The sequence below is a fragment of the Loxodonta africana genome, chromosome 2, assembly GCF_030014295.1.
Source record: "Loxodonta africana isolate mLoxAfr1 chromosome 2, mLoxAfr1.hap2, whole genome shotgun sequence".
NCBI lineage: Eukaryota > Metazoa > Chordata > Mammalia > Proboscidea > Elephantidae > Loxodonta > Loxodonta africana.
The window spans coordinates 53,827,241-53,854,306 of record NC_087343.1 but is presented as its reverse complement, the minus strand read 5'-3'; positions in this window follow the sequence as shown (position 1 = coordinate 53,854,306).

The following is a 27,066-nucleotide window of genomic DNA, read 5'->3' as shown; positions in this document are numbered from 1 at the left end:
CTCCATCTTTCTTCCTCTCTCTCTTTCACATCTGTTTTCCATGCTGGCCTTTTCAGAATTTTCTAAAACATAATTTTCAGCTCCCATTTTAAAACTAACAAGCTTCTCATTGCTTATCACATGAAATTCACCTTTCTCTTGCAATCTTTCAGCATTCTCAATAATATGGCCACACCCTCCTACTCTCAGCCATAGCCATTGTAACCTCAGAACTACCTATTTCTCCAGCCCAGTTTTGTGGGCTGGAGCCCATCTTTCTTGCATGAGGCTTCCCTTTGCAAGATCACCCATGCCATGGTGTGTCCTTCTGAAGAACTTCCTAAAAACTATTAACACTGCTAGAATGTTCTCTAGCATTCTGGGATCATTATTTCCTCAAATCTTTGCACATGTTATTAATTGATGATGAAAAGTCATTTTCCAAGTTTACCTGTTCCACCCTGTTGTGTTTTGGATTCTCCAGGAAGCTGAGTTTGACCCAAAGCTTAATGTGCAGGATTTTATTAGGAGCGACCTTCGAACCAATGCCTGTATAAATGAGGGCAAAGAAGCAGGACTGGGAAAAAAGGAGAATTGGAGCTACAAAGTAAGCCCAACAACAAGAAGACCCCATAAGATGCTCTGGGGCTAAAATGTCCTATCACAGAGTTGTCCTGAGTTGGACCCAAAAGGGCTGGTCTTTATAATTCCACTTTAATCCACCAGTCAATGGTGGTGGCTTTCTTAAGGATGTGAACTTGGACAAGACAACTCTCTGACACTGCAGCAATTCCTGAAGGGACAGACAGGTGAAGGCTGTTTGCTGACAGCACTTTCAGTAACAGAAGCAGCAAGTCCTTTACGGAAGAGGGATCTGGGCAGCACATTTCCTTGCATATTACACACCCAAAAGGAAAGTTAGCCAGATGAGCTAACCAGCATGACTAAGTATTTTGTATTTTCTATTGACCAGAACCATTTCACAATGTCAAATATAGAGGTCCATGTCCCATACTGAGCAGAGCAGCCCAATTGTCAGCAGCCTGTGTGATGAAGCAGGAACAGAAGAGTGAGTTTTATTTCAGAAAATGACCTTCTTAATGTCTCATGTATAGGTGTAGAAAGCAGCAAGTTTGTGACTGAATAACAAAGGGTTTCTGTCCATATCCATATATTAAAATATTTATTTAAATGTCAAAACCCTTGCGAAGTTTAAGGATATAAATCAGAAATGCATTTTTCTTATGAACTCTTCCTCTGCCCTAACTGACCCCCACATAAGACAACTTATCACCTCAAAGCATCACACAATCACATTTCTCCCTTCAGAATACTACTGCTAATAATTTCAAATAGCTTTTTGGGAGCCTTAACCTTTTCAAGGGTACTTGTCACATTGATTTCTCCATAGTTTGAGTCTCTGTATTCTCTCTGAGTTCTAATATGTTATGGTGACATTTTCTGTCAGACAATTAAGTGTATTTATCTGCAGCTGAATTCATGCATACAGCATATCCATCCTTTACTCAAAAACTCCACTGGCTGCTCACTCATTTTAATATATCTTTCAAAATGTATTTTCAAATGCTTTTAAAAAAAACATACCTCATATATTAGGTTTCTCAGTCTGTATTCAACTAATACCAGGGTAGTTATAGTTGATGTCAGTGATTTATTGTGTTTTGTTGTCATGACCTTCTGAATTCAACAAATACAGTAAACATTTATCTGTTTCAAGGCACTGTGCTAGCCACACCAGGGTATAAAAATACGAACATGATATCGACCCAGGACAATTATTGAACTGAATTTCTGAAAGCAATTTTTGACTTTGTAAGAGGAATAACATATGCATCAAATAGCTATAATTCAAATGAGAATGCAATTGATGTTGACTGAGGAATTGGAAAAGGCTTCATGAAGGAGATGGCATTAATACTTGACCTTAAAAAATAGGCAGTGATTGATTGATTGATTCATTCATTCATTCAATGAATTCATTCATTCAAATTTCGCAAGTAAATGTTCATTATAACAAAATTAGGAAATACAAAGTTGTAAGAAATAATAAATTGTGCATGATCCCACTCTTCATACTTTACTGAATCTTTTACTGGGTCTGTGCTTGTCTATAAAAACTATGTCAGCATTTTTACTCGTATTAAGTGACCTTCAACGACTTTGTCGATGATTTTGTATTAAGCAAGGATTCAGAGTTACAGCCACCTCTGGTTTTCCTTATTGTGATCATAGTACTTCTCTCATGTGTTTGAATTCTATATATATGGTTACATTTTCATTTCTAGAAGGCAACGAATGGACTTTCCATGCTAGGAGCAGGCGTTATACAGAGTTTATTGACTTTTCAGCCCAGGAGTTTGGTAATATGACTTTCCATGACCCTGAACTCAGCTCACTTGTGAATATTGTCTCCCCAGTGTACTCTAAGATTTATCAGAAAAAAAAAGCGAGGTGATAATAATGGGAAGTTTTCATGTTATACTCAGTTGAAAGTCATGTAAATAGAACATAGTTAATTTACCAAAAGTTTAATGAGAATGAGAAATCAGATGAGTAACCATTAATCAGCAATGATTTTCCCTTGTCACCTTCCTTGATTTATAGATTTTAACTTTTTCAAACTCTAAATTGGAATATTAGTAATATCTCAAATATGCTCAGGGCCTATTATAGATTGAATTTTGTCTCCCAAAAGGATATGTTGAAGTCTTAACGCCTGTACCTGTGGATGTGGCCTTGCTTGGAAATAAGGTCTTTGAAGATGCAGTTAGGTTAACTGAGGTCATCCTGGTATAGGGTGAATACTAATCCCATGTGCCTGGTGTCCTTATAAAAGAGGAGAAGATATGCAGAGACGGGGAGACAGAGGAAGGATGCCATGTGACATAGCAGCTGCAAGCCAAAGAACACCTGGAGCTACCAGAAGCTGGGAGAGAGGCGTGGAACGGATTCTCTTTCAAAGCCTTGGAAGGAATCAACATGATTAGTACCCTGATTTCAGACACGCAGCCTTTAGAACTGTGAGACAGTGAATCTTTTCTTATAAGCCATCCAGTTTGTGGTATTTTGTTATGGCAACCCCAAGAAGCTAATGCAATGCCATAATGTTATAATGATTCCACGTGCATTATCTCTTTAGGTTCATGGTAGGTAGGTAGAAAAGATGGCATTCTCCTAATTTTACAAATGAGAAAAGAAAGATGTTGAAAGATCATGTGAAAATTCATTGTCAAATAGCAAGTTACTTGTGAAGCTTAGAATAGGATCTAGATCTCTATATTCGTTTTAATGTGTGTCACTAGTTTTTAAATAATGAATCTGGTGAATCATATCAAAAGAGGGGCATTTTCATAACTCTCACCTGGATAAACTATTGTTTAAATGCTATTAGTTGTTGGCAATAACCCTGAACTGAAGTGCTGACGTACGGGAATAGAAAGCATTTTTGCTCCTTGCAGAAAACACTTATTTTTCTTGGCAGCCCATCGTCAACATAGCTGAATGGTGTTAATAAGCTCAGAACGAAGGATCTAGAAAGCTAGCAAATGTGGGTGTAAAATTCAGCAGCTCCTGATGTAAAATAAGACTCATAGGTACCAAAGAGCCTTGTACTGAGAGCGCCGTGAATCATAGCATTTGATAAAACACAACTGAAAAGTTTCCTTAGGGGGCCAGGCGAAACACACCAATTTAACTGCAACAGTTTCCAATGTGGCATTTTCTCATCTTAAAGCAAAAAAAAGAAAGAAGTCATCAAGTTCATAGATGAACTTTATGGCCATAATTTTTAGAATTCCTCATTAAAAAAAAAAAATTACTAGATCGAAACCCCAAAGTTCTTATAAAGCATTTAATCCATCCATGAGAAATAGGTGGAGAAGGCATATTTACAAAGGAAAGATAACAGGAGTGTAGGGAAAATGATATTGCATAAGTCAATATTTTGGGGGGGTCTGAATTAGCCCAAAATATACTTCTGAAAGGACACACTGCATGTTCAAGCTAGTATACAGAGTGATAACAAATATGATTTCAGAACTAGAAAATAGGATTCGTATAGAAGATAAAATAATTTGAATTATTTAAGTGGAAGGAGACATGGCTAAGGATGACAATAACAACATTCAAGTGGCTTGAATATTTTTCAGATGGTAGTAATCATTCATTTCCCACATTCACTGAATTGAATACATACAATTTTAAATGACAGTTAATGATTTTGGTAGAATATAAGAAAGGACATTTCTTTACTTAGCTGGCATCTATGGAGTCCCTAGAATATTGTAGATTCTCTGATAAACATTGGTGTAATGAATAAGACAGTCTCTGGCTCTGAGAAATTCCAAGTTGAGTGGTAAATCTGAGGTGGTGTGATTACTCACGTGCTGACAAGGCCTCCAAACTCACCTCAAACCTCTTTGCATGCAAAAGACTGTCTTCCCTCCAGCCTCACGTCAAATGTTGCCTTCTCAATGAGGACTTGTTGATTCTTAGATAATTCAAAAATTACTTCTTTAAAATAGCATGTATCATTTTGCATGATGGCATATTTTCATGTTTATCCCTCAAATACTTTCTGTGAGCCTTAGCTAGCACCAAAACAGTACTTGGCACAATATGTTGAATAATAAATGGAGGAATGAATAATACAAAAGATTATTTAAATTTGAGTCACATTCAATAAAATAGAATTTTTCTTATACTCACTGTAAAACCCTACCTGTAATAGATAAACTATGGGCTTAAATTTTATGATTAAATCCAATATGATACGTGCTGCAATTAACATATGTATAAGATAGCAAAGGAACACAGAGATAGGAATAATTGACTTTGACTATCCCTGGTGGCGCAGTGGTTAAGAGCTTGGCTGCTAACCAAAAGTCGGCAGTTTGAATCCACCAGGCTCACCTTTGAAAACGTATGGAGCAGTTTTACTCTGTCCTGTAGGGTCGCTATGAGTCAGAATTGCCTCCAAGGCAATGGGTTTTGGTTATAAGGTCAAGGGAGAAAGTTTAAGAAGTTTGTGAACTTCTGTTCTGACAAGCATACAATTCTGTCCATGCAAGTGAGATGTGTAATATAACCCAAGAATTTCCTTTCTGGTTAAATGAACGTAAATTTTGTTAACATTTCAACTGTGACTTTTGGGGCTAATAACAGAAAATTTTTCAGCTTAGAAAATACTTCGAGCACACTTTTCTTTGCCAGTCTCATTTGATGCATCACATTTTGAAATGTTTCATTTACATTGATTGCAACATTGATGAAGAATATACTGACTTATAGAATTGGTCACTATGGTACACAATTTTACATTATGAGCTCTAATCACCAAAACTTTACCTGGCCTAATGAAGGTTAAGACTTTTTTTACATAAGCAACAATGGACATCAGTTTTCAATTTTTCTTTCTAAATTGTAAATCATTTCCTTAGATTATTTATGGCAGAAAAGTCTGTTCTTAAGTTGTTGTTTCACTGGACCAGTTTTTCAGTTATCTTATTTTTCAGTCATCTTATTTCTCATGTGAAAGAGAAGATGTTCTAGAATATTTAGGAGTTCTTTCAGTTTTTTTTTTTCAGTTACCTCCTCTTCTCCATAGCAGCCCTACAAGGTCAACCATTAAGGCAATAGATTTCCCTCTCCATCTTCCAGGAATGGTTCCCACTTCTTACTGAAGCAAAACTTAGTCCCTTGTATACCTTTCTGTTGAACTTGTACTGTCTCTTGTCATGGACATACTAGTCACTACAGTGATTACTGCTGCTGCTTGTGAGGAGAAGTGGTTACTCAAACGTTTTTATTTCAGTGTTTCACCTTGTGTTTCTGCTCCTGGAGAAGACACACTTGATAGACATATCCCCAGAAGGTAAGGGTGATTATCTGGCAAAAAAGCCACTGGAGCCAGGGCATATGAAGAGGTGACAACATATGAGGAAGGATGTGGGGGACATTGCAGAGATTGATCTTTTCCCTCCTAGAAGATTGTCAACTCTTCTAGATACTAAGATGGCTATCATCTTCTGAATCCTTCAAAACCCCCGGAGTTTTTGAGCTCTGGTGCACTTTCTATCCTTTGAGTTTGTTCATTGCTCCCATTAAAAAGCAGTCATATTTGGCTTTCTGCTTATATGATATTTTACAGCCACTTTTTCCCTATCTTTTTTTTTTCTTTCTTAAGCTAATGTTAAAATGCATTTTAATTTTAGAAATTAGTAACTGATGGCAGAAATAACACGGGGAAAGAACACGGACATGGAAAATGTGGCCCAGATGTATGACAGGTGGCAGAGAAAAGCCAGCCTGAAATCGAAAAGAGGATACAGATAATCCAGGAGGATAAATAAGAAATTTCAGAATCAGAGAAAATGTGGTCTTTGAAAGCATTTCAGTGTTATATGAAAAATATTAATAATATCTTACTGGTAGAAAATTTACAAAGGGTTTTGCATGGTAATCTAATTTGACATTCAGAACAATATTATAAGACAGAGATTATTATTTTCAGTTAAAACTGAAGAAATTGAGGTTTTAGAGACTAGGTGATTTGACAACATTCACAGGAATAAAAATGTCCAAGGACAGTGACTTAAATCCAAGTTATCTGACTTTAAGGGCGTGCTTGTGCCACTACACCCCAAGGATGAAATAAGCACGATGTAATCATATCCACAATATTGCAAATGAAATGGAAAAATGCACTCTGGCTTCCCTATAGCTTGCGGTAGTTACTGTATTTTTGAAAGCTGCATACCACCTACCCCTTGATGTCACATAAGTATGTCAGCTATTTAAGCATTGCTAAATGGTTAACACGCCCAAATCCCCATAAGTAGAAAAGCCCTCTATACTTAGGGATTTTGAGTATTCTATGTTGTGCTGATTCATATTCCAACAGCCATCATCATCTTGAAACTAACCCTTATAGAAGAGGAAGCCAAGGCAAAGGTGAAAGATTGGTGGTGGGAGTAGTTGGGCTGTGTCCCCTACCCCATAACCAATACTAGCACTATTTATTTCTGATGGGCTAGTTGTGTGCCTATTTGTATGTGTGCATGCCTGTGTATTCGTACATATGTGAAGGGAACAGAGATGAGGGAATCACTTTTCTAAAAGATATAGAATGGTATTACAGATCACTGAGTTGGAAGAAACCTTAGAAGTTATGAAAGGATACAGGTTAGAAACCTTTCTGCCTCCAGAGGCATACCATTTTGAAAATAGTTTAATTATTAGAAAAAAATTTTTTATACTGTGTTAAAAATCTATCTCTTTGTAACTCACTTGTTCCAGTTTGGTCCTAGAGAACTGCACACTCTGCTAACAGATCTTCAAATATTGCTATCATTGGCAGCAATGATAGATTGCTATCATTCGGCGTCCCTCATAAGCCTTGTCTCCTTCAAGGACAATAGTCATAGTTCTGCCAGTCATTCCATATATGAAATAACTGTTCTTGTATTTATGCACTCCAGGTTGTTGAAGCCCCTCTTCAAAAGTGAAATGCATCTCAATGACACCAATCCAGATGCATTCATTCTGATTTAGTGTTACGTAGAAATATTATTGTCCTCGTTTAATTGGATTTAGTTCTTGGGGAAGCTACATCTCAATGCTAATGCTTCTGGAATTTATGCTTGAGGGAACCCTTTTATTTTTTATATGCAAATGGCTAAGTCACTCTATATTCACACAATTGTTTTGATCATATTTATTAATTCCCACCTTTTTAATTTTTCAGGTCATTATTTCAGTTGGACAGATTTTATGGAATTTGAGTTCTGTCACCGTGTGGACTGGCTTTCTCCTGCACATTTGTGTCATTCTCAAATTTGATGAGAACACATTCTTTGTCTTTGCTTTTTGTGGTATATGGTGTAGCACCCAAATGAAGCCTTTCATGGGCTTACCTCAAGAAATGACCGTATCAGTTTGCAATAAATGTAAGAATCAAGACTATCTGGGTAATATTGTTAAATCTACCTAATCATTCTATCACCATGACCAAATCTCCAATTTGTTTTACAAAAATTGAGTGGCAGTGTCTGTATTTGTTCAACACTAACCACTCTCCATTTCTTTGATAATGTAATGGTCACAACTATTTAAAGCATGGCAGTTTTTTTCAAGGTACATGTTTGCTCAGGTAGAGGCCATATTTCTCAGCCTTCTTGGCAATTTGTGTGGATATATGCCTATGTTCTGGTCAATGTAAAGGAAGTAAAAATGGCCTGTGTCTTTCCCTTCTCTTCCGTCTTACTGGGAGATAGCAACAAATGGAGAAGTTACCTTGGATTTGTTGGAGGCCACATGTCAAGGATGGCAGCACTACTGTACCAGCCCTGCACGATTTATCTCTGAATTTTTTATCTCTTTAATACAACTGCTTAACTAATATAGATGGCAGGAGAGGGAGAAAAGAGAAAAATTATCGACTGTCTTGTAAATATACGATGTCTTTATTTTCTAATCTAGTAATTTTCTCATTTGAGAATAATTTATGCTAATAGACACTTCCTTTAAGTACTTCAGAAAAAGTTGCATATCAGTCATTCATAATTTGGTGTCTATGAATATAATCATATAACAAATCAATACATTGCTGAGATTAGCAGAGCTCAGAGAATAATAAGAATTTAGTTTGTAGGTAACCGTCAGAGATTTGGCTTTAGAGGAGGGAGCATTTCGTCTTAGGTGGAGTTGATGGATTTGGAAAGCTATAAGTAGGCCATTCTCAGGGGCTTCGGTGATTCAAAGGCAGCAAAACAAGGGTTCAGAAAAAACAACAACAACAAAAAGAAACGAGCAGGACTAAATTTTAACTTTGGCTCCCACGTAATTTTGATCAGTGATTTATTTGCATGCACTGTGTTTTTGGAAAGGACCCGCATGTAGGGAAAGATAGGTCACAAAGTCCTGATGAAATCCATCAGGAAAACCTTGAAGGCTAGAAATCAATGTCTACTCCAGTTCAGCTTAGGTCCTTCATCTAGTAGACATCTAGTGCTGTCTACTCCATTCCAGCATCTATAGTTTGAATGTAAAGAAGAAATGAGGAGAGAGAAAGAAAACAGAAACAACAACAAAGAGAAGGAAGACATCCACCAGACACTTGCCACTGGAGAGAAATGCATATTCTCTTACTTATGTGGTTCTTCTCCTTAATTCTACATCTCCGTCTCATCTGCTCACTTTTAATAAAAATGGGCATTTTAGGTTTACCTTCTCAGTGACGTAAAACTTATGCTGATGAGTGTTAAGGAAAAAGTCATTGCCTCAAGGTGCCCCAAGTTACTTCATTGCACTTCTGACAAGAGTATGTAAAATGAACTTACCAATGTGAAACTAGAATAAGCAAGCAGGCAGTACTATTATTGACATGTAATGCATTTTTCCTGCTAAAAGTCTCTAATACCAATGCACCATTTTGAAAGAATGCATCTGTATGTTTCAACTACAAGCAAAATAAAATTTACCTGATATATAAGGTGCTCTTTTTGTCTCTCTCTCTCTCTGTCAAGCATCTACTTTTGAAAAAGCTTGCTAAAAATGCCACTGCCAGATTTTGCTGGACATGGACTCTGATCATTTCCAAATGAGAGAAAATCAGCTGTGGGATTTAGTCTCTAAGTAATCATTAACCATGGGCCTTGCATTGACTGGGTGGAAAATATAATGTTCTTAATCTGCCTGATCTGAAAGGTCAAGCTGTGCCACATGCTGCCTGTTCACAGAGATTCAATACCAGGCACAATGTCTGCAACAATAAGGCAGATTTGCCCTTAAAGATAACATATTTCTTTCCCAGTGGTTAGAAGAAGCATCCATGCGGATATTCTCTGTGTTAGAGTTGAGCCATTAATATACATGAAAACCACTAAAAAGACTCAAAACATTAGCTTTATGAAATAAATGAGTGTGGCAGCTTTAGTTAGTATGAGAAGTCACAATTTCTTTTCTGTATTTCTCTTGTAATTGAATATCTCCATATAAAATATATTTGTACACGCTCACTAAAAAACAAACCCACTGCCATTCAAGTCGATTCCAACTCATCGCGACCTTATAGGACAGAGTAGAACTGCCCCATAGCGTTTCCAAGGAGTGCCTGGTGGATTCGAACTGCTGACCTTTTGGTTAGCAGCCTTAGCACTTAACTACTAGGCCACCAGGGTTTCCAAACCCAAACCCTTTACCCGTCGAGTCAATTCCGACTCACAGCGACACTCTCACTAAAAAAAAAACTAGCTAGGAATATTTCCCAAATTCCCCTCAACATGCTCCTCAAATGTTTATTAAATTAATGTCATTCAAAGACAAGAATTTAACTTAAATGCCCATTTTAACAACTATTACTGGGTAAAGCGTTTAATTCTTTTGCTAGAGTTCAGATTAAAAAAAAAAAAAAAAGCCCGTTGTCAAGGAGTGGATTCTGACTCATAGTGACCCTATAGGTCAGAATACAACTGCCCCCATAGAGTTTCCAAGGAGCTCCTGGTGGATTTGAACTGCCAGCCTTTGGTTAGCAGGTGTAGAGCTTAACCACTTTAGATTTCAGATAGTTATCATTAAAGAATAATGAACCCAGCATTGTTCTCCTAGCTTAGATCCACAGATTAATCACAAAAGCACCTGGCCTCAGTCCTCTGCCTGTTTTGATGGGTCCATTTGCTGAGAAATCAGCTGGAAACTCAAAAAGAGAAGCTGGAGAAGTCTGGGACATCACAGAGTTGACCACTCAATTGGAAAAACGAGTACAAGAAGGAAATAAACATTTCTTGGAAGCATCCACAATGAGTTCCTCCCATGACTTTTTTATTTTCAAGTAGATAAAATAATTGAATCACAACCAACGTGTTCTCAGTTTCCCATCATAGTTAACAGCACCAGACGGAGGGAGTGAGTTTAAGTCTTGGCTGCACCCAGGACTGGGTTCATGCTTGAGTGAGCACAGGCCCCTGATTTAATATTCTGCTATTGCTGTCTTGAAATTCTTACGAATTTTGTCTTTGAACTTGTGATGGGGCAATGGAGCATGTTCATGAGCTGAAAAGATACATGCAATATGCATGCCCATCATTCTTGTTGCCCCATTTGCACATAGAATTTGCAATGCCCGTGAGCATAGAGTTCCAGTGGATCCACTGCCTGAGTACAGTGAGTGATTACGAGGTGTGTTATGTCTAAGAGTGAGTAAGTAGAAGTACTGGGGGCCCCCAAAGGCCATGCTTTCTGTTTGAACTAGAATTTACTTGGAATGCAAAGAGAAAACAATGACATTTTAAGAAATATGAATGATCAAGAAAACCTGTCATATCCTTCCTTACTCCTGTTACTTCTCTATACTAGTCAGCTACTTATGCTGAAAAGGATGGCATAAAAACAAAGGGAAAAATAGGACAACCAATGGTTTCTTTTCTTTTCAGTCTTCCCTTATCATTAGTATCCTGAAGGTAGAGAGTGTTGATAGAATGTGCTTGAATCAAGAAGTGAAATAAAAACATTTCATTTAGTTTTGTGTAGTTTTCCTACTGATATGGGGTGGTGGGTTGAACTGTGCTCCTCAAAAGATATATTCAAGTACTAACTCCTGGTTCTTGTGAATGTGACCTCATTTGGAAATAGGGTCTTTGCAGACTAGTGTCTTTATAAGAGAAAAGAGAGGAAGATTTGGACACGGAGGCACGGAAATACATAGAGACACAGAGAAGAAGGACTTGTGAAGACAAAGTCAGAGATTGAATTGATGCAGCTACAAGCCAAGGAATGTCAAGGATTGTCATGAACCACCAGATACTGGGAAGAAGCAAGGAAGGATTCTTCTTTAGAGTCCTCAGAGGAAGTATGGAGGTGCCGACACCTTGATTTTGGACTTTTGACCTCCAAAGCTGTGAGAGAAAAAATTTCTGTTGTTTTAAGCAACGAGTTTGTGATAATTTATTATGGCAACCCTTGGAAACTAATATATTTGGTAAGAACAAAACGCATATGCATATAAGAGCTAGGAAATAACGAATTGCATAACTTCAGTGATTCCACATGGGTAAAGTACTTATATTTGCATTTAAAATTACTAGTGCACAATATAAAGATGGATGATAAAATTCATTCTAATAATTTAAATTCTTCTTTACTCAGAAGGATATTGAATAACAAAATCACCATGGAAGAAAAGAAAACCTTTATTTTTATTACCTTTAATGGTACTTTCCCCTGGGCTTTGAACAAGGGTACCTACCTTTTCATTTTGAACTTGGCCCAGCATATTGTGTAGCAAGCCCTGGCTGCATCATTTACTGTGTGTGTGACCATGGGCAAGTTACTAAAACTCTCTGGGACTCAGATTAAAACAAAACAAATAACAAAAACCAAACAAAACAAAAACCAAACCCATTTCCATTATGGCAATTCCAACTCATATCAACCCTATAGGACAGAGTAGAACTGCCCCATGGGTTTTCAAAGCTGTAAATCTTTGTGGAAGCAGACTGCCACATCTTTCTTCCACAGAGTAGCTGGTGGTTTTGAACTGCTGATCTTTCAGTTAGCAGCCAAGCACTTAACTACAGCATTGCTAGGACTCTTTGGGATTCAGATTACTCTTTCATAAATGGAGATAAAGGCAATGCTAGATTTACAAGATTGTTTTAAGTAGCAAAAGGGATGATACTTTAAAGGGCTTAGAATAGTGGCTCACACATGGCAAATAATAAATGTAATTCTCTAGTAAGGATATTGAAGCACTAATTAGATTGCAATTGTTTTAACAAACAACATGAACATAGCATTGGGCAGATCAAATGGCGTTAAATAAATCTTTACTGAATCAAATGAATATTTCAAGAAACTAGAGGGACAATCACAAGAAGTCTTAGAGTCATTTTGACTTGAAAAATAAATCTGAAGTTTTCCAAGCAGATCTTCATGTGACAGTCATACAAGTGTTTAAAGCTCCAATGCACATGTTCTAAAACCTTCACCTGGAGAACAAGTTTAATCTCTACTGAATCATGTCAGTTCTCCCATGTGCTAACATAATTGTTTTCTTCACCAAGATTCTGTTCATCCAACAGATTAGCAGGCATCCTAATCTTTCAAATCATACAACATCAAATATAACATTATATTTTTTGACAGACTGGGGAAAATGAAGTGGCTGCTGGAATAGAGGACTGTGGTGTACATAGCTAACTGTATGGCCTTAAACATTTACCAGACATGACAGACTTTAATGATTTAAGAACTCTTCCAGGAAAGATGATAAGGAATCATTATCATCATCAAGCAATACGTTTTGAGTACTTACTACCTACTGGGTGCTGTATAAGGAAAGTTGCTGGTGCCTACTCAGTAGAAATCAAACCACAACCTAAATTCCAAAGCCATGTAAATTCTAAGTCCTGCAAGACTGTGGCAATTTAGAAAACTTCATAGGAGAGATGGGTCAAGTTGAGATAACAAAGCCAAGAAGTCATTTGAGGATGCTAATCCATCAAAGATTTTGCAGGATAGCTCCTTTTCAGCCTGGCTTGCTAAAACAAAGCCGGGAGAAGCAAGCTCCTTGGAAGCAGCCAGCACCAAGGAGAGAGCCAGATAGGCCCGCCAGCCAAATAAGAGTTCCTCCACCCCATGGAGTCTTGGCATTGTCCCATAAACAACAATTGACTAGTGCCAGTAAAAAGCTCAGGAAACCCCACCAGACCCCTGGGGAAGATAAGTGGCTTCTTTCCAAGAAAGCTTAGGATGTAGTTCTTATTTCACCCCTACACGAGAAACATGAATTCTCCTAGACAGTAATGGTATCCCTGTCATTTATAATCTTCTTGTCTGAAACTTAAAATTGATAATGAAAAAGCAGTTGTCTTGGACCTTTGCAAAATTTTTGTTGATTGTAGCATATCCTTTAGCAGAAAAACTATGGTTTGCTCATTTTTTGTTTTTTTTTGGTGAATAAGTTTTCGCTTTTTTGTTTTTATTATTATTCTCTTCTCATAGAGCTAGTGCTAAGTATAAGACAGAAGTGTAAAAAAAATTTTTTAAATTTATATTGAAATAAGATACTTTCAAAAAGATGAGATAAAGAAGAGAGGGAAAAGGCCTGAATAACACACCACATGTACACACAAACACACATACAATGGTACCCTGATCACATATCACACATATATCATTTTAAAATGTTTTGCTAGGGTTGTGAATTTTTCCATGAGTATATAATGGATAAAGTGAGAAGAAAGTTACAAAGGTGAATTCATTGAGTTTAGTGAGAATCCCGTGATCATCTTGGAAAAAAAAAAAATAGAGTGGCAGGGTGCGGGGAGTAATAAAGTAGGGAAGGGAAGGAGACGAGCAGAGGTCAGTGGTTGATCAGCTGATATTCTCTCAGCCTCCTTTGCTCCGACTCCCTCATCTCTCCTAGGAATGTTGTCTTCAACTTTTAGCTCAATCTTACAAACCCTGCTTATAAACTTTATTTGATTTTCACTGATGGGAGGAGATAAGGTTTTTATTCAGTGATGTTGGTTACACTTTTCATAATGTGTCAGCATTCTCATTATTTCCATTCTGGTTGTTCTGTTTCTATTAATCTAGCCTCCTTGTCCCCTCTTATCTTCTCATCTTTGGTCTAGGGTAAATGTTGACTGTTAGGCCTCATTTAGATGACTGTTTAGAGAAGCACAGTAGTCACAGGTGATATTATTTATTTTATGAGCCCTTCTGTCTTTTGGCTAATAGGTGACCTCTGAGAGTGGTTTGAATTCCAAGTTTAAAGGGCAGTAGTCTTGGGGGTTCCTCTAGTCTCTATCTGTCCAGTAAGTCTGGCCTTTTTCAGGAATTTGAGTTTTGTTCTACGTTTTTTTTCCGTTCTAACCAGGACCATCTGTTGCGTCCCTGGTGAGAATGGTAGGTAGTTGTAGCCAGGTACCATCTAGTTCTTCTGGTCTCAAGGTAGGTGAGGCTGTGGTTCACGTCAGCTATCAGCCCTTTAGACTAGTTTCTTCTTTGAGTCTTTGCTTTCCTTCTTTCCCTTTTGCTCCAGATGCATATAGACCAATAGTTATGTCTTTGGTGACTGCTCACAAGCTTTTAAAATCCCAGATGCTATTCACCAAATTAGGATGTAGAACATTATCTTTATGAGCTCTGTTATGCCAGTTGACCAAGTTACCCCCTGAGACTATGGTCCTAAGCCCTCAAACCCAGTAACCCAATCCCATGAGGTGTTTGGTTATGTCTAGGAAGTATCCATAACTGTACCTATATGTGTTTTTAAAAAATATATATATGCGAATATATATGCAGTGCATGCAAACCTCTTTTTTTATACATATAAATATATATGTAGCACACACAAACCTCTATATACATTTCCTGCAGAAACACCTGTACATGCACACTGTATATTCACATGTGCTTGTCTATACTGGAGCCCTGGTGGCGAAGTAGTTAGAAACTATAGCTGCTAACCAAAAAGCCAGCTATTTGAATTCACCAGCTGCTCCTTGGAAACCTTATGAGATAGTTCTATTCCATCCTATAGGGTTGCTATGAGGGGGAATTGACACGATGGCAATGGGTCAGGTCAGGTCAGCTACCTATGTAACCACACACAAATTTTTTGGTTGTTTTTACTGTTGTTGCTAAATAGTATATGTTGTGGCTTTTACCAAAATCGTCCCTTATTCTTGTGTACTTCTTAGTGTCATCTTTCACCTTGGTCAAGTTGTGCCGGCTTCACCTTTATTTGGTATTGCCTTAACCACCAAAACAAAACCCACTGCCGTCGAGTCAATTCCGTCACCAGAATAACAAATGCATACTATCTAGGTACAGTTATTCCCTCTTCTTCTCCCGCCCATCCCTGGTAACCATCAAAGAATGTTGTTTTCTGTATGTATACCTACTCTTGTCTTTTTGTAATAGTGAGATCATACAGTATTTGTCCTTTTGTGATGGACTTATTTCACTCAGTCTAATATCCTCCAGGTTAATCCACCTTACAGTATATTTTGAGAACTCATCATTATTCTTTATGGTTGTATAGTATCCCATTACGTGTATGTGCCACAGTTTATCAATTCCTCTGTTGATGGGCAGTTAGGTTGTTTCCATCTTTTTGCTATTGTGAATAATGCTGCAATGAGTATAGGTGTGCATGTATCTGTCCTTGTCAGTAGTTTTAGTTTTCTAGAATATATACCTAAGAGTGGGATTGCTGGATCATACAAAAACAAAACAAAACAAAAACCCAAACCCATTGCCATCAAGTTGATGCTGACTCATAGCAACCCTACAAGAAAGAACAGAACTGCCCCATAGGGTTTGCAAGGAGTATCTGGTGGATTTGAACTGCTGACCTTTTGATTAGCAGTCAATCTCTTAACCACTCTGTCACCAGGGCTCCTGCTAGATCATAGGGTATTTCTGTTTTTAGCTTTTTGAGGAAGCACCATACCATTTTTCATAGTGGTTGAAAGAAACGATTTACAATCCCACCAGTGGTAGAGCAGAATTCCAATCTCCCCCAACCTCACCTGCATTTGTTGTTCTCTTTTTGATCAGTGCCATTTTTGTAGGGGTGAGACGGTATCTCATTGTAGTTTTGATTTGCCTGCCTCTGATGGCTAATGATTGTGAACATATTTTCATGTGTTTGCTGGCTGCTTGAATGTCCTCTTTGGTGAAGTGTTTGTTCACGTCCTTTGCCCATTTTAAAATTGCGTTGTAAACCTAAGGTATTCTCGAACACTTTCTCCTCTGTTGAGCTATATGTTTCAAGTATAGCAAGCAGGCATCCCAACTATTAAGCACCCACCTACTTATATATACCATACTTGTGCAAAAACAATAATTACTCTTTCAGACTGACACTAGCTGTGTTATTGAAAGGTTGAAAAATCTTGGCTGGGAGTACACAATATTTGCACTCTCTATGGGTATATGCTGTTTTTGCATGCCATTGAGTTGCTTCTGGCTCTTTGTTGACCCTCTAGGACAGAGTAGAATTGCTCTATAGGGGTTCTTTGGCTGTAATCTTTATGAGAGCAGATTGTCAAGTCTTTTCTTCTGCGGTGCGGTTGGTGTTTGAGCTGATGACCTCAGCAGCTGAGCGCTTTAACCATTGCACCACAAGGGTTCCATATGCATATATAAGTCCCTATATCTTTACCAAAACCAAACCAAACCAAACTCATTGCCACTGAGTCAATTCTAATGTATGGAGACCTCCGTGTGTTACAGAATAGAACTAAGCAGCTCCATAGAGTTGTCTTGGCTGTAATCTTTATGAAAGCTGAGAGCCAAGCCTTTCTTTCACTGCATCACTTTGTGGGTTTGAACCTGTAACCTTTTGATTAGTTGCAGAGTGCAAACCATTTGAACCACCCAGGGACCTTGCATATATACATATATATGTATATACAAATTCATGTGTAAATATGTATGTATATATGTGTATATATAATATACATACTAAAGATTCTTGTGAAAACAGAAAGTTCTGAATTAAGATATTTTAAAAATTAATTCACCAAAACACTTTATTTTCCTAGCACTATCTTTCCCACACCTTGGATTAAATGAATTGCATCCCAGTATATTAAGTAGTACTCCTAAGTCCTGGCATGGGAATTGCCCAAATATTTTGTTCTCTCCACTAGTTCCGTGTTTACTCAGTTGCCATGGAGTTGATTCCAACTTACGGAGACTGTGTGTGCGTCAGAGTAGAACTGTGCTCTATACGGTTTTCAATGACTGTCTTTTGGAAGTAGATCACCAGGCCTTTCTTTTAAGGTACCTCCAGAGGGACTCAAACTGACAAACTTTTGGTTATCAGCTGAGAGTGTTAACCATTTACACCACCCAGCATTTACTCCTCAGTAAAATTTGAGCATGAATTCAGAAGCATGTGCCACACAAAGACAAAATAGGTAATACTATATCCAAACCAGTTGCCGTGGAGTCAATTCCAACTCATGGCAACCTCATGTGTGTCAGAGTAGAACTTTGCTCCATAGGGTTTTCAATGGTTGATTTTTCAGAAGTAAATTGCCAGGGTTTTCTTCCAAAGTACCTCTGGTTAAACTCAAACTCCAATTTTTCAGTTATCAGTTGAGAACACTAACCATTTGCACCATCCAGGGACTTCAAATACGTAACAATTCCCAACGTATCCTCTAAATGATACTGCAGTAAAAACTTCCTATCAGAAAAACTGGGTGGTATATTAGAAGCAGACTTATAGTATTTATTTACGTATCTGTTACTCCCAAAACATTTTAGAATATTTGAGGGCAGTGGCTTTATCTCCATCCTTGTATCTTTCATACTAAACACCCAATAAATAATATTTTAAAAATGCTGTATGAATAGCAACGTATTGGGCTTGGAGTTAGAAGAACTGGGTTTGTATTCAGGATCTGTCTCTTGACCAACTGTCTTACCTTGAACGTTGCGATAATTTTATGGAATCCATGTAACCTCTTTCAGTCTGTTTTCATTTCTGTAACATCAAGACAGTAACGCTGATTTACTTACCTCACAAGGTGGATGCAAAGAAATCGCATTTTCTTATGTTGTTGTGTTACTAGGTGCTGTTGAGTTGACCTCAGACTCATAGTGACCCTATCTGTTATAGCAGACAGATGCTTCATAGGGTTTTCTTGGCTATAATCTTTATGGAAGCAGATTGCCATGGCTTTCTTTCATGGAGCCAATGGGTGGGTTCAAACTGCCAATCTTTAGGTTAATAAACCCAAACCAAACCAAACCCAGTGCCATCAAGTTGATTCTGACTCATAGCGACCCTATGGTTAGTAGCTGATCTCAAACTGTTTGTGCAATAGGGCTTCTTACACTTTCTTGTAAGTATCTCTAAATTTCAAGCAATTTTCTTGAAAAACTGGTTGTTGTTGACATGACTATTTCCAATCAATCTTTATTAGATGGTAATATATTTTTTTTAATTGTTTATATAGTACAGCTACGTGAGATATTTTTTGAAACTTGTTGAAGAGATGAGATACAAACATAAAGATATACATAATGATACACATTTATTAAGGAGGCATTGGTGGTTCAATGGTAAAATTTTTGGCTTTCATGCAGGAGATCTGGGTTCAATTCCTAGCCAATGCACCTTATGTGCAGCTACCACCTGCCTGTCAGTGGAGGCTTGCGTGTGGCTATGGTTCTGAACAGGTTTTAGCAGATCTTCCAGATTAAGATGGCTAAGAAGAAAGGCCTTGCAATCTGCTTCTGAAAATAAGTCAATGAAAACCCTATGGATCACAATGGCCCAACCTTCATCCCATTATGGGGATGACACAAGACCAAGCAGCATTTAGTTCTGTTGAGCAGCATTTCATTTTATCGTGCAGGGCTTTGCCATGAGTCGGGGGGGTCAACTCTATGGTACTAAAAACAACAACAAGGGTCAGATAATACAAAGGCAATAACTAGTATATGATTTCAAAGTAGAGGATTCAGAGAAGTCATCTTTATTAAATAGAGATAAATTTCCTGTGGTTCATATTAAAGAAAACTAGTAGAATAGTGAGTCACAGGGTAATGGACAGCTGTTTTGCTTTGTTTTTCCTACTAACTAATGCCCCATACTTCTTCTTTTGGAAACAGCACTCTAATTTTCTTGTGTGAACTACCCTTATTTATATAGTTCAGGCAATGTTGATTTCACCATTGGGTCTAGGATTGTGGGTCAGCCATCCCTATACCTCTCACACAATAATGAAGACAAGCCAGTGAGACAGACTTGGGGCATTGGTTGGTATCGTGAGGTGGGGGAGAGCTGGTGTAACTGAGAGATATAATGTCAGCTGGGAGCTTCTGGCAGCCATTTTGCCACTTGTGGTGGAGTGTCCTTCTGAGGATGGTGCCAACACAGAAGGAAGTAGCAGGAGGGATGGGGAGAGTAATAATTTGCTCCTGTGCAGAAGCCAATGTTCTTGGGTTTCTGCCACTTGCAACTGAAAGAATCCTAGTTAATATCCAGGAATTGGAACAATTACATTTTTATTTTTTGCATCTAATTACTTTCCAAGGAGCCCTGGTGGCACAGTGGTTAAAGTGATCGACTGCTAACTGAAGGTTGGCAGTTGGAAACCACCAGCAGCTTTGCGGGAAAAGATGTAGCCGTCTGCTTCCATAGAGATTTGCAGCCTTGGAAACACTATGGGGTCCCTATGAGTCGGAATCGACTTGACAGCAGTGGGTTATTACTTTCCATCTTTCCAGAGACAGTTGGAAATGAATTACTTTTGATGCTCCCCACCCTGAACAATCTACAGGGTATATAAATATAATTCAGCCTTCCTTCTTCAGTAAATCATTCCTTCACTCAACTTCATTAGCATCCACTCTTAAATTGAGTCTTGCTGTCAGGTAACCGCTAAGGTAAAACCCATGGCAAACACTGTTTTTTTATGCAAATAAAGCATGTGTTATACACTTTTTGACAACCTCACGACCCCCCACATGTTATTTTTCTAGGCTGCGCTATGCGTGTTATATGTGTGTTATTTACATGGGTGTGTTATTTGTGAAAAAAATGCAGTACTCAGAGTAGTGCACCAAGCGCAGAACTATTCCATGGATGAAAAGCATTTGCTTCCATAGGGTTAAAGGAAGATATCACAGGAAGCAAGGATGGTATTTTTATTTTGTAAGGCCAGACACACACAATGCCTCCACTTGAGTTATGCTGCTTTCAGCGTCAAAGATCGATATGAATTATATGTTGTTGTGTCTGACCACAAAGAGCAAAATGGCTCCAGCTTCTCGTTCCACTCTTGTATGGACATTCTTGTTTTCCCTTACGGTTGTTACAGATAAAAGATTGCAACTGAATGTGCTCCAGGATAACATGCTGTAATAGGAATCTAACAAGTTGGTCAGTCTTCAGAAGCCAGAAATGACCACCCCAGAAAATGGTTGGCCAGAGTTATTATCTATACAATCTAAGAAGTTATGTGTGAGCCACAGGGTATTGAACATAATAGCCTTGTCTAGACTCACAGCTTGCATAATGGTTTATTGCTGTCTTTTCTGCACTACCTGGTCAAGCAAGTTGTCAATAACCCCCTTAGTGGGCACCCCCGTGACATAACCAGAACCAAACAAATCTGGGGACTCTTAAAATATAAGATTTGAGAATTCATATTTTTTTTAACTCTTTGAAGTAACTGTGATAGTATGGCTTACATTTGCAAAGAGTAAGTTCTCCAGTGAAAGTCATTGGATAAATGCTTCCTCATAATACCTTGTAAATGTCAGAGGAAAACCAACAGTAAATCAATGGAAACAGTCACCCACTATATTGCAGGGCACTCTTACAGAAGAACAATACAGTCAGGTAAAGTAGAAAAATGTTGAATTTAAGTGCCAGATTACACCTGGATTTGAATCCTCGTTCAGCTATTTGCTAGTTGTGTAATCTCAGAGCCACTATCTTTCTCTTTCCAGTTGCTATTGAGTTGATTTTGACACATGGAGACCCCATGTGTTTCAGAGTAGAACTGTTCATCTGAAAAATAAAGACAATGCCTCATCATAGAATTGCTGTGAAGACTACATGGCACAAGATATGTAAAGATTCTAAAGCAATGACAGTCATAGATAAGAATTCAATAAATGGCAGTTATTACTGTTAGGAAAAGGATGAATCACATAATATTGAGTTTTTCTTAAGTTCGATATGAAAATATTTAAAAGTTCTTACTGAATCTAGGGGTTTTCACGTATTTCTCCAGTGGTCTTGTTTTACTCACATCTGTGCCCTGGTCTCTTGAAAGAGAAAGTGGCAAAATGTTTTCAAGTGAACTTCATACCAGTTTACTCTTGTCTTTGAGGTATAGCGTCTTAGATTGGGCTCCTCAGAATGCAAGTCTGAGAAAAAGGTTCACATTATAAGAAAGTGCTCCCAGAGACTGGAGAAACCCCTGAAACTATGGCCTCTGGTCACGCTGTTAACCCAGAACTGAAACCATTCCCAAAGCTTTAGGTGGGACCAGAAAACAAAAAATAATACACGTGAAGAGTGTGCTTCTTAGTTCAATCAGATATGTGAGACCAAATGAGTGTCTCCTGTCCAGAGGCAGGAAGAGAAGGCAGGAAGGGACAGGAACTGGTTGACCGGACACAGGGAACCTGCGGTGGAAAGGGGGAGTGTGTTGTCAAGTTGTGGAGATTGCAACTAATATAAAACAGTAAGTGTATAAATTTTGAAGGAGAAATTAACTTGAGCTGTAAACTTTCACATAATGTACAATTTAAAAAAAAAAAAGAAAAGAGAATACCTCCAGGAGAAAGTGGGCAGGAAGTAGGGGACATAAGACAGCTAAAGGGATGAAGCTAAGGGTGTCATGTCAGGCAAAATCCCATGGAGGGTTGCTTCAGGCAGATTCTACCAGGAATTCTGAAGTATGCTAGGGCTCAGAATTGTTTTTAAGGGCCAGGAGCTCCTTGGAAACTCTATGGGGCAGTTCTACTCTGTCCTCTAGGGTCGCTATGAGTCAGAATTGACTCCACGGCAGTGGGTTTTTTTTTTTTAGGGCAAAGACAGCACTGGTTTTTTTTAGGGCAAAAAAAAAAAAAAAGCTGGATTTTCCTCCTCCACATGTCAATCAATCATTGAATGAAGCAGCAGGGAACATGGTGAAAGGAATGCAAGGGGATCTGAAAGCGGGCCTATAGTGCTTGCGGCAAATATATCCTGCAAAATTTGGCAGAAAACTTTTTCTGCATATGCGTATACTACATAATGGGTTTAAGAAATGCCTACGATGATATATATGAATTCACATACCAGTAAGGATCTCAATTCTTCAATTTCTATGTCAAAAATTAGAAAAATGAAGCCTAAGGGTCATATATTTCCTAGCATCAGATCTGGGAAAACACGAATAACTTCTAACGGCTCTTTAATGTTTCTTTTATCTTCAACAGGCATTATAAAACCCTCTAGCGCTAGTCATGGAAAAAAATAACAGACAATATCTAAAAATGTAGAGCAAACTAAAGCAATTTATTAAGTGCATGTAGAGATGCATTATTAAACTTTCATCATTACGGTAACATCATTTCTCTCTTAATTGTTCGAGTCTAAATGACTTGCTGAATCATCTATTATTTATGTCATATAATTTATAGGCATGATGATATAAACTGCTATTAATGCAACATTTAAAGTCAAGAAAAAATTTTACATTTGATAAATTCCTATAACCAATTTATTTTATTTTTTGGCAAAAAAAAAAAATAATAATTTTACAAAGGCCTGGAGCACAGTTCTACCATGACACACATGGGGTTGCCATGAGTTGTAATCAACTCAAAGGCAACTGTTTTTTTTCCCCCTGGGTGGTTGAAATCCTTGTGAAAACTTGATCCTTTTGCAACATAGACTTTTAGTTTGTGAAGATATCTGATTATTATTCGCCTTATATGTTTAGTTCCAAAAATAGAGCCACTTATTCAATAAGTAAGAAGCTAACCACTCGTAAAGAGTTGTCAAAGTTGATATTCGAATATCTTATAAAATTCCAGTTCTCTCAAAACAACAAAAAAATAGACCGAAAGAAAATAAAAACCGCACACACAGAGATACTGTCATTTCAGGTAAGATGTGTACAGCTTTATTGTCTCTATGATTATGTGACCTCCATCTTCCTTTATTTTATGTATTATTTTCTCTTTAGTTTAGGACGACATGGGTGACATTCCCCTTAGACTATAATTAACTATTAAGTGTTCTCAACTGTCATCTTTCTCCTCTCTGATCTTTTCAAATATGCCTCCAGGTTAACCTTTCTTAAACATGGCTTTGAACACATTCTTCCCTTGTACTAGGTCCCCAGGTGGTGCGGACGATTTGTGCTGGGCTACTAACTGGAAAAAAAAAAAAATTTTTTTTTTTTACTAACTGGAAGGTTGGTGGTTCAAACCCACTCAGCAGTGCCTTGAAAGAAAGTCCTGGTGATTTGCTTCCATAAAGATTCCGGCCAAGAAAACCCTGTGGAGCTCAGCTTTCCTTCGTAACGTATGGAGTCACCATGAGTTGGAATGGCAACTTGTTTGGCTTTTGGGTTTCCTTGCACTAAAGCTTGGAATGACTCCCCATTGCTTATCCTCACCCTCACATTTAAGTTCTTCCATGACGGCACCTCCTAATCTACTCTTTCAGGTTTAATTTCCACCTCCTTTTGTTCCAGTTAATTTAAATAGTTTACATGAATGTAATCGGACTTTCCCACCTCTCTGCCTTTGTTGTTGCCGTTTTTCTGGCTCATAGCTACCCCATGTGACAGAGTAGAACTACCCCATAGGGTTTTCTAGGCCATAATTTTTAAAATCAACATCAACACCCATGGAAGCAGCAGTCAAGACATCAAAAGATGCATTGCATTGGGCAAATCGGCTGCAAAGGACCTCTTTAAAGTGTTGAAAAGCAAAGATGTCACCCTGAGGACTAAGGTGCGCCTGACCCAAGCCATGGTATTTTCAGTCGCATCATATGCATGTGAAAGCTGGACAATGAATAAGGAAGACTGAAGAAGAACTGACACCTTTGAGTTTTGGTGTTGGCAAAGAGTATTGAATATACCATGGACTGCCAAAAGAACGAACAAATCTGTCGTAGAAAAAGGATAACCAGAATGCTCTTTGGAAGCAAGGATGGCGAGACTGCATCTTACATACTTTGTACATGTTCCCAGGAGGGATTAGGCCCTGGAGAAAGACATCATGCTTGGTAAAGTACAGGGTCATCAGAAAAGAGAAAGACCCTCAACGAGATGAATTGGTACAGTGGCTGCAACAGTGGGCTTGAGCATGACAGTGATTGTGAGCATGGTGTAGGACTGGGCACTGTTTCGTTCTGTGGTGCTTGGGGTTGCTATGAGTCAGAGCCCACTTGACAGCACCTAACAAAAGCAACAACAATCTTTACACAACCCTGATTGCTGAAAGTGAAGAGGACTTGAAACACTTACCGACGAAGATAAAAAAAACTACAGCCTTCGGTATAGATTGTGCCTCAACATAAAAAAAATCCTCACAACTGGGACAATAAGCAACATCATAGGAAACGGAGAAAATACTGAAGTTGTCAATAATTTCTTTTTACTTGGATCCACAATCAAAGCCCATGAAAGCAGCAGTCAAGAAATCAAAATGCAGAATTGCATTGGGCAAATCTGCTGCAAAAGACCCCTTTAAAGTGTCAAAAAGCAAAGATGTCACTTTGAGGACTAAGGTGAGCCTGACCCAAGCCATGATATTTTCAGTAGCCTCATATGCATGTGAAAGCTGGACAATAAATAAGGAAGACTGAAGAAGAATCAATGCCTTAATTCAAACATCTTTGAATTATGGTGTTGGTGAAGGATATTGAATAAACCATGGGCTGCCAGAAGAATGAATCTGTCTTGGAACAAGTACAGCTAGACTGCTCCTTGGAAGGGAGGGTAGTGAGGCTTCATCTCACGTACTTTGGACTTGTTATTAGGAGGCACCAGTTCTTGGAGAAGGACATCATGCTTGGTAAAGTAGGCGGTCAGTGAAGAAGAGGAAGACCCTCAATAAGATGGATTGGCCCAGTCGCTACAACAGCTGGCTCAAACATAGCAAGGATGGTACAGATTGTGAGGATGGTGCAGAACCAGGCAGTGTTTCAATTCTGTCATACATAGGGTTGCTATGAGTAGGAAGAGACTCAACGGCACCTAACACCACCACCCACACCAACCCTAATAGCAACAAAAACAACTGTCTTTACAGGAGCAGATCGCCAGGTCTTCTGCAGAACTGCTGGGTGGGTTCCAACCGCCAAACTTTCGGTTAGCAACCATGTGCTTAACCATTGAACTACCTCCACTCTGACACTGCCTGTTGAAATTTTATCCACCTGGTACCATCTGCTGTCTGGACTCAGACTCATGCCGACCCCATGTGTGTCAGTGTAGAACTGTGCTCCACAGGGTTTTCAATGCCTGATTTTTCAGTGGTAGATCAACAGGTCTTACTTCCACCTCTGGGTGGATTAGAACCTCCAAACTTTTGATAACCAGCCAAAATAGCTAGGTAACAGTGTGCACCACCCAAGGACTTGATCTACCTGGTAATACCCCAAAATGTGATTACCTGTCAGTGTGGTGGTTTTTATGTCCTGTTTATGCTTTTCTGTACCTTCTAAGTTTTCTACAATGAGTATGTGGTTTAAAAATATACTCAGGAAAAAAAAAACATATTAAAAATTACAGCAGTCTTTCAAAAACAGTCTGCTGTACCACCTCCTTCCTAACGCATACCCTCTTCATTCTGCTCTCTTCACTCCTCTCCCTCTCCTCCACCCCAACTTCCCATCTCTGAGGTTCTCTTCTGCAGCCTTGTTGTATTGCATTAAGTATGTATTTCATCTCCATTACAGGAAAGGGAGCTCCTTCAGGACTCTCTTCCTCTGTAGGGCTTGATTTATCCTAGATGTGTACCACATAACTTTCATGTTGATTTTTGGAGCCCTGATAGCACAGTGGTTAATAGCTCGGCTGCTAACCAAAAGACCGGTGGTTCAAATCCACCAGCTGCTCCTTGGAAGCCCTACAGGGCAGTTCTACTCTGTCGTATAGGGTCAGTATGAGTTGGAACGAACTCCACAGTGACAGGTTTGGTTGATATTTAGCTAAATTTGATTTAAAAAGACTACCAGAGCTTCTTGATTTACATGATTTCCAGAAAACAGCTTTTCAAATTTTACATTTTTTTTTCTAGTAAAAGCATAAATCAGGCAAAGAATATCAAATCTTCCAGAAAGAAATATACTAATATTGGGTTTAGGTATCAGAGTGCTTACTAGATTCTGCTACTTATTTGTTTTGTAACATTGGATCAATTACTCAAACTTTTGATACCTCAAATTTTTCATCTGTAAAATAAACATTATATTAGTACCTAATTTTTGGAGTTGTAGTGAAGATTAAATGAGTTGATACACTTAAAGCACTTAGACCACTACCTATCATGTGGTAAGTTTAAGTCCTAGCCATTAGC